The following is a 16,348-nucleotide window of genomic DNA, read 5'->3' as shown; positions in this document are numbered from 1 at the left end:
GCGAGGGAGTATGCGGGGGGCTTGAGAGTTCTCGGTCAACTGCAAAATCGCGTCAAGTGTTAAAACTCCCGGGACCCCAAGCCTTAGCGTCCCCGGCCCGGCGGGCGAGCGCTCGGACGGGGCCCGGCGGCCCGGAGGGGCGCCCTGGGCGGCTGGCAGGAGCGCGCCCCAGGCTAGCCGGCCGGCCGCGCGGGGGCCGAGGGGGTGCGGCCTGCAGCGCCCCGGGGGCTCCGCAGCTGCATGCTGCGTTTTCCCACGCCTTCAGCTTTTGCACCGAAAAACTTCTCCAAAGGGCTTTGTGCAAGGTGGGCCGGCACCCCGTCTGAAGTAGAGTGGCGTTTTCTTCTGAAACACTTGGCAACGTCTTGCATTGATCTCACTGAGAGACAAGCACCCCAGCACCCTAGCACCTCCTCTTTCTAGCCACCGAAATCTACGTGAGAAATAAAGGCCATTAAAAAGCAACGTCAAATTGTATAGTCTTCTGCGGTTTCCAACAGATTTTCAAATATATATAATGTTTAATCCTCACAGCAATCGTCATACGTAGGTTTTGCTGTTATTCCCACCATCATTTTTATTATTCCCATTTCAGAGATGAGGAAAGTCAGGAAGATGCGAATGAGGCCCAGAAAGTTTTGTGCTGAGATTTGAAGAAGAAGAAAAAGAAGGCGGAATGCTTACCCTGGGAGGGGAACGGCAGCGACAGAGCAAGTCTCAGGAAGGGCCTGGTGTGTGTGAGAGCAGGTGCACAAGGTAATACCTGGAGAAGGATCAGGGTGGGAATAAAGCAGTCAAACAAATCCCGCGGACCTCTCCTAGGGCATTTAATCGGAGAGTCGATAAGGGACCTCTAGGCAAGTCCTTATTGCTTCCCAGGGGACTGAGGTGGCAGCCCTGGCACAAAATACAGCTCTTCTTGTATTACTCTCTTGTCTCTTCTCCGTTTCCTCCCTTTTTGTACTTTTCTGTTTTTCATTTTATATTTAAAAGTCATCATTCTCTCACCCCACCCCCTCCCTGGGACCGGAGGGTCAATTAACCACCCAATGGCTGTGGGACCCTGAGGGCCCAGGGCTAGATGGTTGGAGAGGGTGTGAGAAAATATACAAAGATTAACTTTGTAGGAGTCCTCTCCTCTGTTTTGGCTTTGGGCAGGGTCACTTTCTGTGGCATCTGCAGCCTCCCACCTTCTCCTGGGCTAGTAGAGACTTGCCCTTGGGTTGGTGGAATATATACACCTTTATTCCACACTAGATTAAATAATACTGCTGGGAGGATTTTATGAAACCAGAATCCTGCACACAGGTGAAACAAACAAACGGAGACAGTATGAGGAACCTTTAATTATTAACCTGGTGTAGGTGATTCTGAGGAATTCAAATTTCAGGCGAAGAGGGTTTTATTTCAGCCCTGAGCTGTTTGGGGGACCAGATTCTGGCAGAAATGGCACTTGCGTGTGGTAGACCATGAGGGCTGAATGGGAACTTAGTTACTTAGTCCACAACTTATTTCAGAGCAAGAACACTGGACACTTAACTGAAAGATCTCTAGTCCAACTCGGATAATTCCAATAGAGGAGAACTCAGTGCTGCACAAAGCACCCTTGCTCCCCTGTTAGATCATTCCAACTATATTAACAAATTCGTCTTGCCCCCCGACCCTGAAACTTGCACCTCTTCTCGTATTCCCATTTCATCCTCCATACGGTTAGCACGTCAGCTTGGCTACTTCACTCCTCTGCCACATCTCACTTCCAACCCATCAGCAGGTCCTGCTGAATTCGTCCATTCCTACGACCACCATCGTAATCTTGTAACCAAGCAGGACCCCGTGGCGCCTTCCCAGGACAGGCCTTCCCCCAGGTCCTCTGCTTTAGCTCCTCTCCGAAGTACCTAGATAGTAGTGGATTTGATGCACATTTCCTGAGTTGTTTTGCAGATGTAAAAAACCCCCCTCTCCAACAAATGGAAGATGTTAACCTTGAGCACATAGCCCCAGGCCTCCTGGAGCCTAAGGACTGATAAAGTTAACCCCTGTGACACCACCCTGCTGCCTCACCATCAGACAATCAGAGAATTGATAAGCTGATAAGCTGGTCACATACCCTGAGGCTCCCCCTGCCACCCTGGCTTTTAAAAGTGCCTTGCCGACCTTCGGGGAGCTCAGGGCTTTTTAGGGCGTGAGCCTCCTCATCTCCTTGCATGGCCCCGATGTTTCAGTTTGTTTGGCCTCACTGTGCATTGGGCACACGAACTTGCGTTAACAATCTAAGACACCAACCAATACCTTGTACCCGGAGAACTGTAACACCACTTACCTGGTTTCCCGAATATACCCCCACCCCCCGCCCCGCCCTTCTCTTCACTCTCTGCATGGTAGCTGGAGTTATAATGCATAGTGATCTTATCACACAACAATGGCTTCCTATTGTTTTTAGGATAAAATCTCAAACTTTTACCATGGGTTTCACAGCTACAAATGTGGGCCTGTTCAATACATAGCTTCAGCTTCAACTCTCATTATACTCTTTCAAGGAACATGCCACATGCAGATTTTTTTTTCACATCTAAAATGCCACACTCTTTCCTCCAGTGCACACATTACTCCCTCTGTATATGTATACATTGTTCCTTAGCTAATTCCTCTCAATCGACACATCTCTTCTGCATAATATATGTATTTAAAGAGAAAAACCAGGGCTTCCCGGTGGTTCAGTGGTTAAGAATCCGCCTGCCAATGCAGGGGACACGGGTTCGAGCCCTTGTTTGGGAAGATCCCATATGCTACAGAACAACTAAGCCCGTGCGCCACAACTACTGAGCCTGCACTCTAGAGCCCACGAGCCACAACTGAGCCCGTGTGCCACAACTACTGAAGCCCATGAGCCTGGAGCCCGTGCTCTGCAACAAGAGAAGCCACTGCAGTGAAGAAACCCACGCACCGCAAGGAAGAGTAGCCCCCGCTCCCTGCAACTAGAGAAAGCCCGCGCGCAGCAAGGAAGACCCAACACAGCCAAAAATAAATAATTAACATAATAATAATAATAATAAAATAAAGAGAAAAACCCCAAGCCCAAATGGCGTCACTTTTCCTAAAGCCCATGGTACCAAACCTAGATTTAATACCTGACCTAATTGCAGTTTCGACCTTTACCGGGAATGTAATCTTAATCAGCCAGTTTGGAAGTTTCTGGTCAGCAATAATAATCTGTCACATGGACCCTCTCCATTCCCCACCCCATCCCGCCCCAGGAAGAAGATGCAGTCTGCATGATGAAACCCTTGCTGTCACTTCCCCCCACAGAAGAAGGTGTCCTGGCCTAAAAATAATCCTTTCTATTCTTTCATTAAACATCCCTTGCCCCCCCGCCCCCGCTTCTTCCTATAAAACCTTCCATTTTGTACAGCCCCTCAGAGCACACTCCTCATTGCTAGATAGGATGCTACCTGATTCAGGAATCGAATAAGCTGAATTAGATCCTCAAATTTACTGAGTTGAGTTTTGTTTTTTTAACAATATACATGAACATTATGAGATATAATTCACATACCATACAATGCACCCATTTAAAGTGTTACAGTTCAGTGTTTTCTAGTATATGCAGAGTTGTGCAGTCATCACCACAGTCAATTTTTTTAAAAAATTAATTAATTTATTTATATTTATTTTTGGCTGCGTTGGGTCTTCGTTTCTGTGCGAGGGCTTTCTCCAGTTGTGGCGAGCGGGGGCCACTCTTCATCGCGGTGCGCGGGCCTCTCACTATCGCGGCCTCTCGTTGCGGAGCACAGGCTCCAGACGCGCAGGCTCAGTAGTTGTGGCTCACGGGCCAAGTTGCTCCGCGGCATGTGGGATCTTCCCAGACCAGGGCTCGAACCCGTGTCCCCTGCATTGGCAGGCGGATTCTCAACCACTGCGCCACCAGGGAAGCCCCACAGTCAATTTTTGAACATTCTCGTAACCCCAAGAAGAAACTCTTACCATTAGCAGTCACTCTCCCTTCCTCCCCAACTCCTCAGCCCTAGGCAACCACTAATCTGTATACTTTCTGCTTCTACAGATTTGCCCATTCTGGACGTTTCATATAAATGGAATTCAGCTCTCTTTTCGACAACCACTCATTCAAGGCCTCCTCCCCTGTTTCCCCTGACTGTGTTAGATCCCATTGTATAGATTCTTAGAGCTCCCTGCATTTCTCCAACACTCTTCTAATTACCACTGTAGTTCCCTCTTATCATTCACCACTTTAATCCCAGAGCCTAGCACAGTGTCTAGCCCGTAATAGGTATTTGATAAATGTTTAAGGAATGAATCATGATTAATGAAATAAATGAATATGGGGGCCAATTTTATCAGTTAGTAGAATGGCAACTTCCCAAGACCTGTGATGTCAGGGAAGAAGCTTGTGCTTCAGTAGACTTACCCATTGTTCTCCAAGATGCCAGAATATCCACAATTAAAGTCCATCCTTTTGATTTTTTTTTTTGAATGTTTGTAGCAGCTTTATTCATAATTGTCAGATCTGGTCACAACATCCTTTTGATTTTTGAAGACTCGTTAGATCTTTAAGATGCAACTGTTGAAATACAACTCATCTTCAGATGGGGAATTGGTGGTTTAATTTTTTTCTTTTAATTCAAGGAAGAAGGCAGTGCTTTGGTCTCAGTGATTTGATCTTAATGCTTTTGTTTGCTCTCAGCCCACCTCGCCTCCCACCACAACACTATTTTTCTTCGTCTTCACAGGATTCACAGCCAGACTTCTCAAACCTAGATGTTATCCGCACTCACTGTTCTTTGTTCTTGCTTCTCCTTCTTTACTTCTCATCCCCTCTAATTTGATCTTCCCTTCACTCTACCTTCTTACTGTCACCAATTATTTCTATGTTGCCGATAAGGATGCCAGAGGATATTGCCAGAGGATATTTATTTGCACTCTCATCTTAGTGGATTTTTTTTGGGGGGGGTGTGCCACACCGCTTGTGGAATCTTAGTTCCCTGATCAGGGATTGAACCCCGGGCCCACGGCAGTGAAAGCGCCAAGTCCTAACCACTGGACCGCAAGGGAATTCCCCATCTTACTGGACTTTTGAGCAGCATTTGGATTTGTTGAGTACTCGATCAAACTTGAAACACTCTCTCCCTTGTCTTTGCTGACATTCTCAATGTGCATGCAGGGTTGAGAACTAGTGTTTATACTATCTTCCGGGACCAGTGAGTCTCAAAAATGTGGTCTCCAGCCTGCAGCATTAGCGTCACCTGTCAAATTGTTAGAAATGTGAATTCTTAAGTCATATCTAGACCTACTGATTCAGAAACTCTGGGGTAGTGGCCCAGCGATCTGTGTTTAAATGAACTCTCCAGGTAATTCAGACCCTTGCTCAAGTTTAAGAACTGGTGCCCAGGCAAACCTGTCTACTCACATAAACTCTTTGAGCCATTCTTTTTTTTTTTTAATGCACTTTTAAAAAAATTTATTTTTATTTTTGGCTGCATCGGGTGTTAGTTATGGCACATGGGCTTCTCTCTAGTTGTGGCGTGTGGGTTTTCTCTCTCTAGTTGTGGCACGCGGGCTTAGTTGCCCTGCAGTATGTGGAATCTTATATCCCCAAGCAGGGATCGAACCCACATCTCCTGCATTGGAAGGCAGATTCTTTACCACTGGACCACCCAAGCCACTGATTCTTAAATGCACGCTGCTAGTCCGTATCTCTCTACCCAGCTCCAGATGTGCCTGTCTAACTGCCTACTAGTTCCACATTGCTTGGTTGTCTCAGAAATACCTCAGACTCAACATGTCCAAGATAGACGAATGGCCTTCTATAGACAGTGTTCTTGCTCACTGTTTTCTAATCACCGAAGGGTACCATTTTAGAACCAGGCACAAAAATCAGAACCCAGGGTCATCTCTGACACCTCCCTCTCTCGATTTATTATTAAATTATGTCAATTTTGCTTTCCAAATTTCTTTTAATATAAACATCTTCTTTATTGTGGAGAATTTCAAACATATAAAATATAGAAAGAACAGTTAAAAATATATAAACATGTACCTAACACCCAAGCCCCCAAATCCAGTCAATGGCCAACATTGCCTCGTCCATACCCCCATCAATTTTTTCCCCTTCCCATATTATTTTGAAGAAAAGTCCAGATATCATATGATTTTCTATGTAAATAGTCTGTATTTCTAAAAGAGTTCAAAAAAAACTCCCAATGCCATAATCACAATTTTAAAATAACAATGATTTCTTAATGTCATAAAATATCCTGTTAGTATACACATTTCCAATAGACTCATAAATGTTACATTTTTTTTTAACCAAATGTTTCAGTGAGGAGCTATACTGTGTTTGGTTGGTACATTTTTTTTTTTTAATTAAAAAATAAATTTTTTTTGGAGTGTAGTTGATTTATAATGTTGTGTTAGTTTCAGGTATACAGCAAAGTGAATCAGTTATACATGTACATCTATCCACTCTTTTGTAGATTCTTTTTGGGTTGGTACATTTTTGAAAGTCCTCTGTATTTATTTTTTCTTTCTTTCTTTTCCCTTTTTTTGTTTTTTGTTTTTGGTTTTTTTGCCACGCCGCTAGGTGTGCGGGTTCTCAGTTCCCTGACCAGGGATTGAACCCGGGCCATGGTAGTGAAAGCCCAGAATCCTAACCACTAGGCCGCCAGGGAACGCCTAGTATTTTTTTTTTTTTTTAATTTAAGGAAGTTAGTTGTTTGTCCTTTAGTTTTTACCACAATACAGATTTTGTCAGTTGCATCCCCACGGCATACTTTAACGTGTTACCTTGTCCTCTGTTATTTTCTATAAATTGGTAGTAAGATCTAGATGTATTATCAGATTCGAGTTTAATTTTTTGGCAGGATACCTTCCTAGGTGGTGGTGTATTTTTCCATTAGGAGACACACAGTGTGTGCTTGTCTCTCTTTTTGTAGTGTTAACAGCTGTTGATGAATAATGCCTGCATCAATTCATTCATTAGGAGTTTTAAAATGATGATATAATTCAATCATTCTTCATTTAGAAGCTGCAATATTTCTACAAGGGAAATCACCCCTCTTCAATTATTTGATTACCCGTTGGTATAGTTCATGTAAGAAAGCAGGATAAATGCTTGATTCTTTCCCTTTCACTATCTCTTAACCCTGTCTACTCTCATTTTCAACTGCCACCATCCTGATCCAAAATCCTTAACCTAACCTCCAAGATCTTGAACCTTTAGTGCCCTATTCATCTTGCAAGGTCCTGAATGATCTGGATTAGAGAAGGGGCTTATTAGCTTAGGTCAGGTCAGGTACTCATCCCTAAACCAACCAACCAAAATCAACACGATGGGCATCATTAAGAACATGCAGCTTCTATGCCAGATATGTGGATGCAAAGGGGCAATTTCCGGAAGAAGGGGGAATGCCAGGCAGACAGTCTCATAGAGGGTACACACATATTTCTTCCCATACATCCAGTATCATAAATTCCCTTGTCCAACATAATGCACTTTTCCCACATAGAACAACAGATACTTTGCCTCCTCAATGAGAAACTATTCAAAGACATAACTAGCTACCACATCCATCTCTGATTCCCAGAATCTCTGTTTGACCATGTCTGGATATGATTGCACACAGTTTTGCAACCTATCGGCTAAATGACAAATTAAATACTCTCAAAACAGTAGAGTCACAATTGTTTGCAAAGATTCTAAAGTCAGCTCCTGATGCTGAATTTACCTTGGGCCAGTGATAACCTCCAAGACCCATATTAGGCAAAGTTATCCCAGAGGCCACAGAGGAGAAAAGTGCATAGACCAAACTAAGAAGCTCAAATCCCACAGTTTATCAATAAAGTTTAAAACACATAGTGAGAAGTAAGGGGAAAGGTGGGGTATGTGAACACACATTGGATAAGCTATGAGCACGGTGGAAGAACCATACTACCTGAGTCTGGATTATACAATGTTCATATTCCTGTTTTTTCCCTGTTGTGTTAGCTTTCCTCTCTGGTGGTGGGGCTTTATGGGAATCAGTTGCGTCTGAGCAAGGGGATCCCATAGACGGAAGGTACATAGGGCCATCATACACACTTGTTTATTGGAATGATGCAGGGGCAAATATACCTGGCAAATACCTGTATCAGTTACCCTGATGAGTAGCTGTGTTTTTTTTTTTTAAGTAATTTTATTTTATTTTTTTTATTTTTATTTTTTTATTAATTATTTTATTTTTGGCTGCATTGGGTCTTCGTTTCTGTGCAAGGGCTTTTTCGACTTGTGGCGTGCGGGGGCCACTCTTCATCGCGGTGCGCGGGCCTCTCAGTGTCGCGGCCTCTCTTGTTGCGGAGCACAGGCTCCAGACACGCAGGCTCAGTAGTTGTGGCTCACGGGCCTAGTTGCTCTGCGGCATGTGGGATCTTCCCAGACCAGGGCCCGAACCTGTGTCCCCCGCATTGGCAGGCAGATTCTTAACCACTGTGCCACCAGGGAAGCCCAGGTAATTTTATTTAATTAATTTATTTATTTACTTTTTGGCTGCGTTGGATTTTCGTTGCTGCGAGCGGGCTTTCTCTCTAGTTGCAGCGAGCGGGGGCTACTCTTCGTTGCGGTGCGCAGGCTTCTCATTGCGGTGGCTTCTCTTGTTGTGGAGCACAGGCTCTGGGCACAAAAGCTTCAGTAGTTGCAGCACGCAGGCTCAGTAGTTGTGGTGCACAGGCTTAGTTCCTCTGCTGCATGTGGGATCTTCCCAGACCAGGAATCGAACCTGTGTCCCCTGCATTGGCAGGCAGATTCTTAACCACTGCGCCACCAGGGAAGTCCAGTAGCTGTGGTTTCACCTACATTTCTCGGGCAGAGGACAAGTGGGGTCAGAAGGGCATCATCTATGGGTGGCTCATAAACGTTGGATGCTTGGTGTATCTCACGTATATTTAGTGAATCAGGAATATTTGGTATGTCTTGGTCCTTCCTTCCCTGTCTATCTAGTTCAGAACATGTGCGCTCTACTTATTTTTATATCTCTCCAACATTCCTCGCATGCCATTGGCTTCTATACTCGGTTTCATCTAGCCGCCTTCTTTTTTTGTCTTATTTTCTATAGTAAACATGGAAAATAACTAAATTATACAACAAACACGTTACAAATCTTACAAATCAGGTGTAGTTGAAATTACCTTGGAAGATCTCTTAAATCACCCATAGAGCACAATATGTTGTACTTATGAGCCACTGTGGAGGCTGACATGCCACCTCTCACGATGTCTGACCCAGTGGGTCTTCCCTCCAGTGTGGGGACAGATTGCTCACTCCTCTGTTGAGTACCAGAGAAGGCTGTGGGCTTCTGTTTAGCGACTCGCACTCCGACTGCTGGGTGTCCCCGAAACTGAGACCAGAAACCGAGTCCAACCAAGCAAACGACAGGTTCCCGTCTCCCACCTCCTGCTTACTCTGAGCATCCACTCGCTGGATGAAACAGTCAATGAAATACTGCCCAGTTGTGGGTAATAAAAAACCAGACTTCCCACAGTAGCCATCTACACGGGGGAAAAGAAGTTCCCAACTCCCTTAGGCGTGTTTTTAACACTGGCCGGTAATCGTGCTCTATTTTCCTAGTCAATTCACTCTTTTGCTTTCCTACAGGACTATTTCCTAACGTCTCCTCTCCTGTCAAACCTCTAATACCTCTTCGTTACTCTCACTCACAGTTGATGACCCATAACATGAATGACCACAAATGTAGTGCCTGAGATCAACACAAATATATTGTCTTATAGTTCTATAGGTCAAAACGTCGACACAGGACTCACTGGGCTAAAATCAAGGTGTAGGCAAGGCTGTGTCCCTTTCTGGAAGCTCAAGGGGAGAACCCATTTCCTTGCTTTTTCGGGCTCTAGAGGCCACCTGCATTCCTTGGCTCACGGTCTCCTGTCTGTAAAGTCAGCAACTCTCTGACCCTATATCCATTGTCACATGTTGCTCTGATGCAATCTTCTGTTTCCCTCTTCCAGTTTTGTTTGTTTGATTTTAGTAACAGCTTTATTGAAGATCTAATTCACATACTATACAATTCACCCATTTAAAGTGTACAATTCAGTCATCTTTAGTATATCCACAGAATTGTGCACCTTTCACCACTACCAATTACGGAACAGTTTTCATCATCCCCCAGAGAAACCCTGTACCCTTTAGCAGTCACCCTGTATTCTCCCCAGCCCCAAACCCTGGCAACCACTAATTTACTCTCTGTCTCTATGGATTTGCCTATTCTGGACATTTCATCTAAGTGGAATTATACAGTACATGCTCGTTTGTGCCTGTCTTCTCTCACTTAGCGTGTTTTTAAGGTTCCTCCGTGTTGTAACATGTGGCAGTATTTCATTCCCCTCTTCCACTTTTAAGGACTCATGTAATTAGATTGGGCCTACCCAGATAATCCAGCATAATCTTCCCATCTCAAGGTCCTTACCGTTAATCACATCTGCAAATTCCCTTTGACCATGTAAGTTAATATTCACAGGTTCCAGGGATTAGGATGTGACAACTTTGGGGGGCCATTACTCTGCCTACCACAATGACCATCCTTCCTATATCAGAAAGGAAAGAAAAGCAGTCAGAAGAGAATTTTGACAGACTCTTTATCACCACATCTACCCACCCATCCCCACTGTGTGGATCCAGGGACTCTGCCTTCCTTCCTGTGGGGTGGTTGAAACTCTCTTGCTCCCAGCATTTCCTTCATTTTGTTTCCTGTTTTTGTTTTTTTTTTGCCCGCACCTCGCGGCATGTGGGCTCTTAGTTCCCCAACCAGGGATCGAACCCGTACTCCCTGCAGTGGAAGTGCAGAGTCTTAACCACTGGACCGCCAGGGAAGTCCCAGCCCTTCCTTCAGAGACTGCCCCTTCCTCTGCTGCCAGCAAGGCCTCACTGCCACCTGGCACCAGGCCATGTCCTCTTGCTCACTCAGTAACACCCCTGGAGCTATCTCCCTGCTCTCTTCATTATCATTTCCCCCCTTCTCCAGCTTCATTACAACTGGCATCAAAACAACTTGTAATTTCTCCCTTCTTAAATTCTTTCTTGACCTCTTCCTTCTCCTTCTACTGCCCCATTTCTTTGCTCCCTTTTACAACAAAACTTCCTGAAAGATTTATCTGCGTTGTTTCCAATTCTTTCCCTTTAAAAAATTTTTTGTTGTTGCATGGTTAAATGTACATAATATAAAATTTGCCATTTTATCCGCTTTTAAGCATACAGATCAGTGGCACTAAGAACATTCACACTGTTGTGCAATCATGACCACGTCGAGAACTTTCCAGAACTTTTAAATCGTCCCAAACAGAAACTCTGTACATACACATTAAACGATAACTCTCAGTACCTCACCCCAGCCTCTGGTAACCACCATTTACTTTTTGTTTCTATGAATTTGAGCATTCTAAATGCCTCGTATAAGTGGAATCCTGCAATATTTGTCCTTTTTTGTCTAGTTTATTTCACTTAGTGTAAGTTTTCAAGGTTCATCCATCTTGTAGTACGTATCAGAATTTCCTTCCTATTCCATTGTATGTATGTATATACCACATTGTGTTTATCCATTCATCTACTGGTGGACATCTGGGTTGTTAACGCCTTTTGGCTAGCGTGAATAATGCTATTATGAACATTGACGTACAAGTATCTATTTGAGCTAGTTCTCTTAAATCCACTCCAGTTAGGCTTTTGCTCTCACTGCTCTGCCCAAACAGCTTTTGTCCAGGTAACGGATCACCTCTGGATTGCTGTAGCCAACGGTCAATGCTCCATCCTCACCTCGCTTAGTGCCATTTGACTGAGTTGATCATTGCCTCTTTGGGATGCTCTTCACTTGACATCTGGGACACCACCACACGCTCCCAGCTCTCCTCCCACCTCTCTAGGCACCCTGTCTTAGTCTCCTTTGCTAATCGTCCTCACTGTCTCCTCCTCAGTCCTTGGACCTACTCTGTTTGTAGAGTAGGTTTGCACTCACTCCCTTGGTGGGTGATATCACCCTGTCTTATGGCTTTTAGTATGCTGACAACTTCCAAATGTATATCTCCAGCCTGGGCTTCTCCCTCGAATGTCAAACTCCAGTAATCTACCTGACATCTCTGTTTGAATATCAAGTGGGCATCTTCGATTTAACGTGCCCTACACTAAATTCCTCCTCATCCTTATCCTCCCCACCAAAACCCAATCCCCTCAGCACTTTTTTGTTTGTTTTTGTTTTTTAAATTAATTAATTAATTAATTAATTTTTAGCTGTGTTGGGTCTTCGTTTCTGTGCGAGGGCTTTCTCTAGTCGCGGTGAGCGGGGGCCACTCTTCATCGCGGTGCGCAGGCCTCTCACTGTCGCGGCCTCTCTTGTTGCGGAGCACAGCCTCCAGATGCGCAGGCTCAGTAGTTGTGGCTCACGGGCCTAGTTGCTCTGCGGCATGTGGGATCTTCCCAGACCAGGGCTCGAACCTGTGTCCCCTGCATTGGCAGGCAGAGTCTCAACCACTGCACCACCAGGGAAGCCCCCCTCAGCACTTCTTAATTAATTTGTTGGATCTTTATCCTTCTAGTTACTTAGGCAAAAAATCTTGGAATCATCCTTGATTCCTCTCTTTTGCTCCCACTCCACATTCAGTGCATTAACAAATACAACTGGTACTTTCTTCACAATATATGCAGAATTTGACCATTTCTCACTACTTTCACTGCTACTACCTTGATCGGAGTTACCAGCATCTCTTGCCTGTATTATTTCTGTAACCTCCTAACTAGTTTCCCTGAGTCTGCTCTTACATCTCTTCAGCCAATTGTCAACATAGCAGCGGAGAGGTGCCATTAAAATATTAACATCTCGGGTTTCCCTGGTGGCGCAGTGGTTGAGAACCTGCCTGCTAATGCAGGGGACACGGGTTCGAGCCCTGGTCTGGGAAGATCCCACATGCCGTGGAGCAACTAGGCCCGTGAGCCACAACTACTGAGCCTGTGCGTCTGGAGCCTGTGCTCCGCAACAAGAGAGGCCACGACAGTCAGAGGCCCGCGCACCGCGATGAAGAGTGGCCCCTGCTCGCCGCAACTAGAGAAAGCCCTCGCATAGAAATGAAGACCCAACACAGCCAAAAATAAATAAATAAATTAATTAATTAATTTTAAAAAATATTAACATCTCAAGTCATCCCTCTACTCAGAATCCTCCAAAGGCTTTCCATCTAACTCAAAGTGAAATTCAATGTCCTGGTAATGGCTTACAAGACCCTACACAATCTCACCCCTCCTTAGTTCTGTGACCTTACTTCCCACAGTGCTCTATTCACTCACCTCTCTTTAGCCGACCTGGCGTCATTGCTTTTCTCAAACACACCAGGCATGTCTCTACCCGTACTTTCTATTTCCTCATTCCTTCACTGCCTTTATTAAGATGCCACCTTTTCAGTGAGAACTTTCCTGATAACCCTATCTAAAATTGTAATCCTGCCAGCATTTTACTTTTCTTCATTACACTGAAAACTTTCTAAGATACAATGTAATTTACTTACTTTATTTTATTATTTTCTTTTCTGCCAGTAGAATGTAAACTATATAGGGGAGGGATTTTTGTTTCTTTTGTTCATTGATGTATACACAGGACCTAAAACACTGCCTGGCACACAACATGTACTCAAAAAAGAAATGAAAAACCACATTTGATACAGGGCTCTCATGAGGGCAGTAAGTTGATGGTGAAGGCATCTGATACTCTCAATGTTTTCATCTAGATAGGAAGCAAAGTTACCTGCTGTGTCAGAGTTGTGGTGCATGGCTTGAAGATAATGTTGCAGATTTGCAAGAGCACTTGTGGGAAATAGGAAAGGCCTCACAAACAAGGTCCCCAAACCCCACAGAGGGCCTTGCTGAGGGTGAAAATCTGGAGATTTTGTCCAGAATCTAATAATAACTACATTTATTGAAAGTGTCAGGAGTTGTGCTGAGTGCTTTGCCTTTACTATTTTATTTTGTTCTTACAATAACTCTGAGATGCATATTATTATTTACATTTTACTGGAGAAAAATGAAGGCTTAGAGAAGTTAAATAACTTGCCCAGGGTTACTTGGCTAGTGAATGGCAGAGCTGGGATTCAAATTTAGCTGTTTTACTCCAAAGTCCATGCTTGCACTGTGTTCATCATAGGCTTGCTATAAGAAAAGGGATTTTCAGATAGATCCAATCTTGAGTGTTTGCCACACGGGTGAGGCAGAATAAAAGAAGTCTACAGGTGGGTTGTAGGAAGTAGAATGGTTGAATGGTGTACTGTGGATTCCAGTCTGGTTAAGGATGGCACCATAGCCATGAATGGAGTAAGGTTCCTGGACAAATGGAGAAATGAAGGAATTAGAGTTATTAATGAAGTAACAATGTAAGGGGACGCCAGTCTTAGCATCATGGCAGAATGAGCCAATGAGGATCTCTGTTACCCCTTTCCACTGCACAGGCATAGAAATGGTGTTCCTGGTGCCAAAAGTGAAAGAGGAACTAAAATCTGGATCTGTAAACTTGATTCATCAGCCAGAGAGATAACAAAGCAGTGTATATACTTTAGAGGCTAGGTACTGGGCTCACAACACCTGTATAAGGATAGGAGATAGAGCCTTAAGAGAGAACAAGGCAAGAAGCTGGAACTGAGATCCCTAAATCAAGCCAGGACTCTGATAAAATTACCCCCGCTATCTCAGTGAAAACTACAAACTTCCCAGGAAAGTAATAAAGAAATGTATTTCTGCCCCATGTTCAGATTTTGATTCTTAATTTTCCTTAATTTTCCTTTTCATTAATGGGATTCCTGAAGAGGAGATATTAGTATAAAGGCTGGTCCTGGACAGTTTGTTATCCTGGACAGTGAAATCCTTTGTGTGCCTGGAAGATGCAAATATAAAGTCACTATGTAGTATACCTCCATCAACCAGGAGACTCACGTGGGAAAACTAATCTCTATTGAAGATGAGCTTATACTCAAAATTCCAAACCACATGGGAAATGATCCGTTATGCAGAGATTTATCCAAATCTAATTCTATCAATGGAGTTAGAACTCTGAAACCTTGTTTTTATAAAACAGTCTTGAAAAGATTATAAAATAAGTAGTTTGAAACTAACTAAAGAGATGAAAGAAGATATAGAAATCATAATGAGAGAACAGGACTCTGTGAAAATAGACTGGGTAGATTTGAAGAAGGGCCAAATAGTTTCTCAAAATGAAAAACATTTTTTTTGAAATGAAAACTGAATAAGTGGGCTAAACTATAGACTAACACATTAATGAATGATTTGTGAAGTGAAACATAGCCAAAAGGTAACTATCCAAATGATTGCACAAACAGGATGGAGACTATGAAAGAAAAGTGGAGATATAGAGGATATAGTAGCTTCCAGGAAAAGAAAGTAGAAAGAATGGGGGAGAGAGCTGAACCAAGATGGCGGAGTTGAAGGACACATTCTCACTCCCTCTTGCGAGAACACCAGAATCACAACTAGCTGCTGGACAATCATCGACAGGAGGATACTGGAACTCACCAAAAAAGATACCCCACATCCAAAGACAAAGGAGAAGCCACAGTGAGACGGTAGGATGGGCGCAATCACGGTAAAATCAAATCCCATAACTGCTGGGTGGGTGACTCACAGACTGGAGAATACTTATACCAGAGAAGTCCACCCACTGGAGTGAAGGTTCTGAGCCCCATGCAGGCTTCCCAACCTGGGGGTCCGGCAACGGGAGGAGGAATTCCTAGAGAATCAGTCTTTGAAGGCTAGTGGGATTTGATTGCATGACTTCGACAGGACTGGGGGAACAGAGACTCCACTCTTGGAGGGCACACACAAAGTAGTGTGTGCATTGGTACCCAGAGGAAGGAGCAGTGACCCCAGGGGAGACTGAACCAGACCTGCCTGCTAGTGTTGAGGGTCTCCTGCAGAGGCGGGGGGGTGGCTGAGGCTCACCCTGGGGACAAGGACACTGGCAGCAGAAGTTCCGGGAAGTACTCCTTGGCCTGAGCCCTCCCAGAGTCTGCCATTAGCCCCACCAAAGAGCCCAGGTCGGGTTGCCTCCAGTGTTGGGTTGCCTCGGGCCAAACAACCAAGAGGGAGGGAACCCAGCCCCACCCATAAGCAGTCAACCGGATTAAAGTTTTACTGAACTCTGCCCACCAGAGCAACAGTCAGCTCTACCCACCACCAGCCCCTCCCATCAGGAAACTTGCACAAGCCTCTTAGCCGCATCCGCCAGAGGGCAGACAGCAGAACCAAGAAGAACTACAATCCTGTAGCCTGTGGAACAAAAACCACATTCACAGAAAGATAGAC

At 44.5% G+C, this 16,348-nt stretch overlaps 1 long non-coding RNA gene across 2 annotated transcripts in view; it reads left to right on the top strand.

The window, feature by feature from the left end:
• The window catches only part of LOC118899145, a 69,676-nt gene that overhangs the window by 1,202 nt on the left and 52,126 nt on the right, over positions 1–16,348 (top strand). For both annotated transcript variants that reach the window (XR_005020894.1, XR_005020893.1), the window contains exon 3: positions 596–756. This is a non-coding gene — a long non-coding RNA (uncharacterized LOC118899145). The remainder of the gene's footprint in view (positions 1–595; positions 757–16,348) is intronic.

Source organism: Balaenoptera musculus, chromosome 8 (genome assembly GCF_009873245.2).
Source record: "Balaenoptera musculus isolate JJ_BM4_2016_0621 chromosome 8, mBalMus1.pri.v3, whole genome shotgun sequence".
In the NCBI taxonomy this organism is placed as follows: Eukaryota; Metazoa; Chordata; class Mammalia; order Artiodactyla; family Balaenopteridae; genus Balaenoptera; species Balaenoptera musculus.
This window is presented reverse-complemented; position numbering and strand designations above follow the sequence as displayed.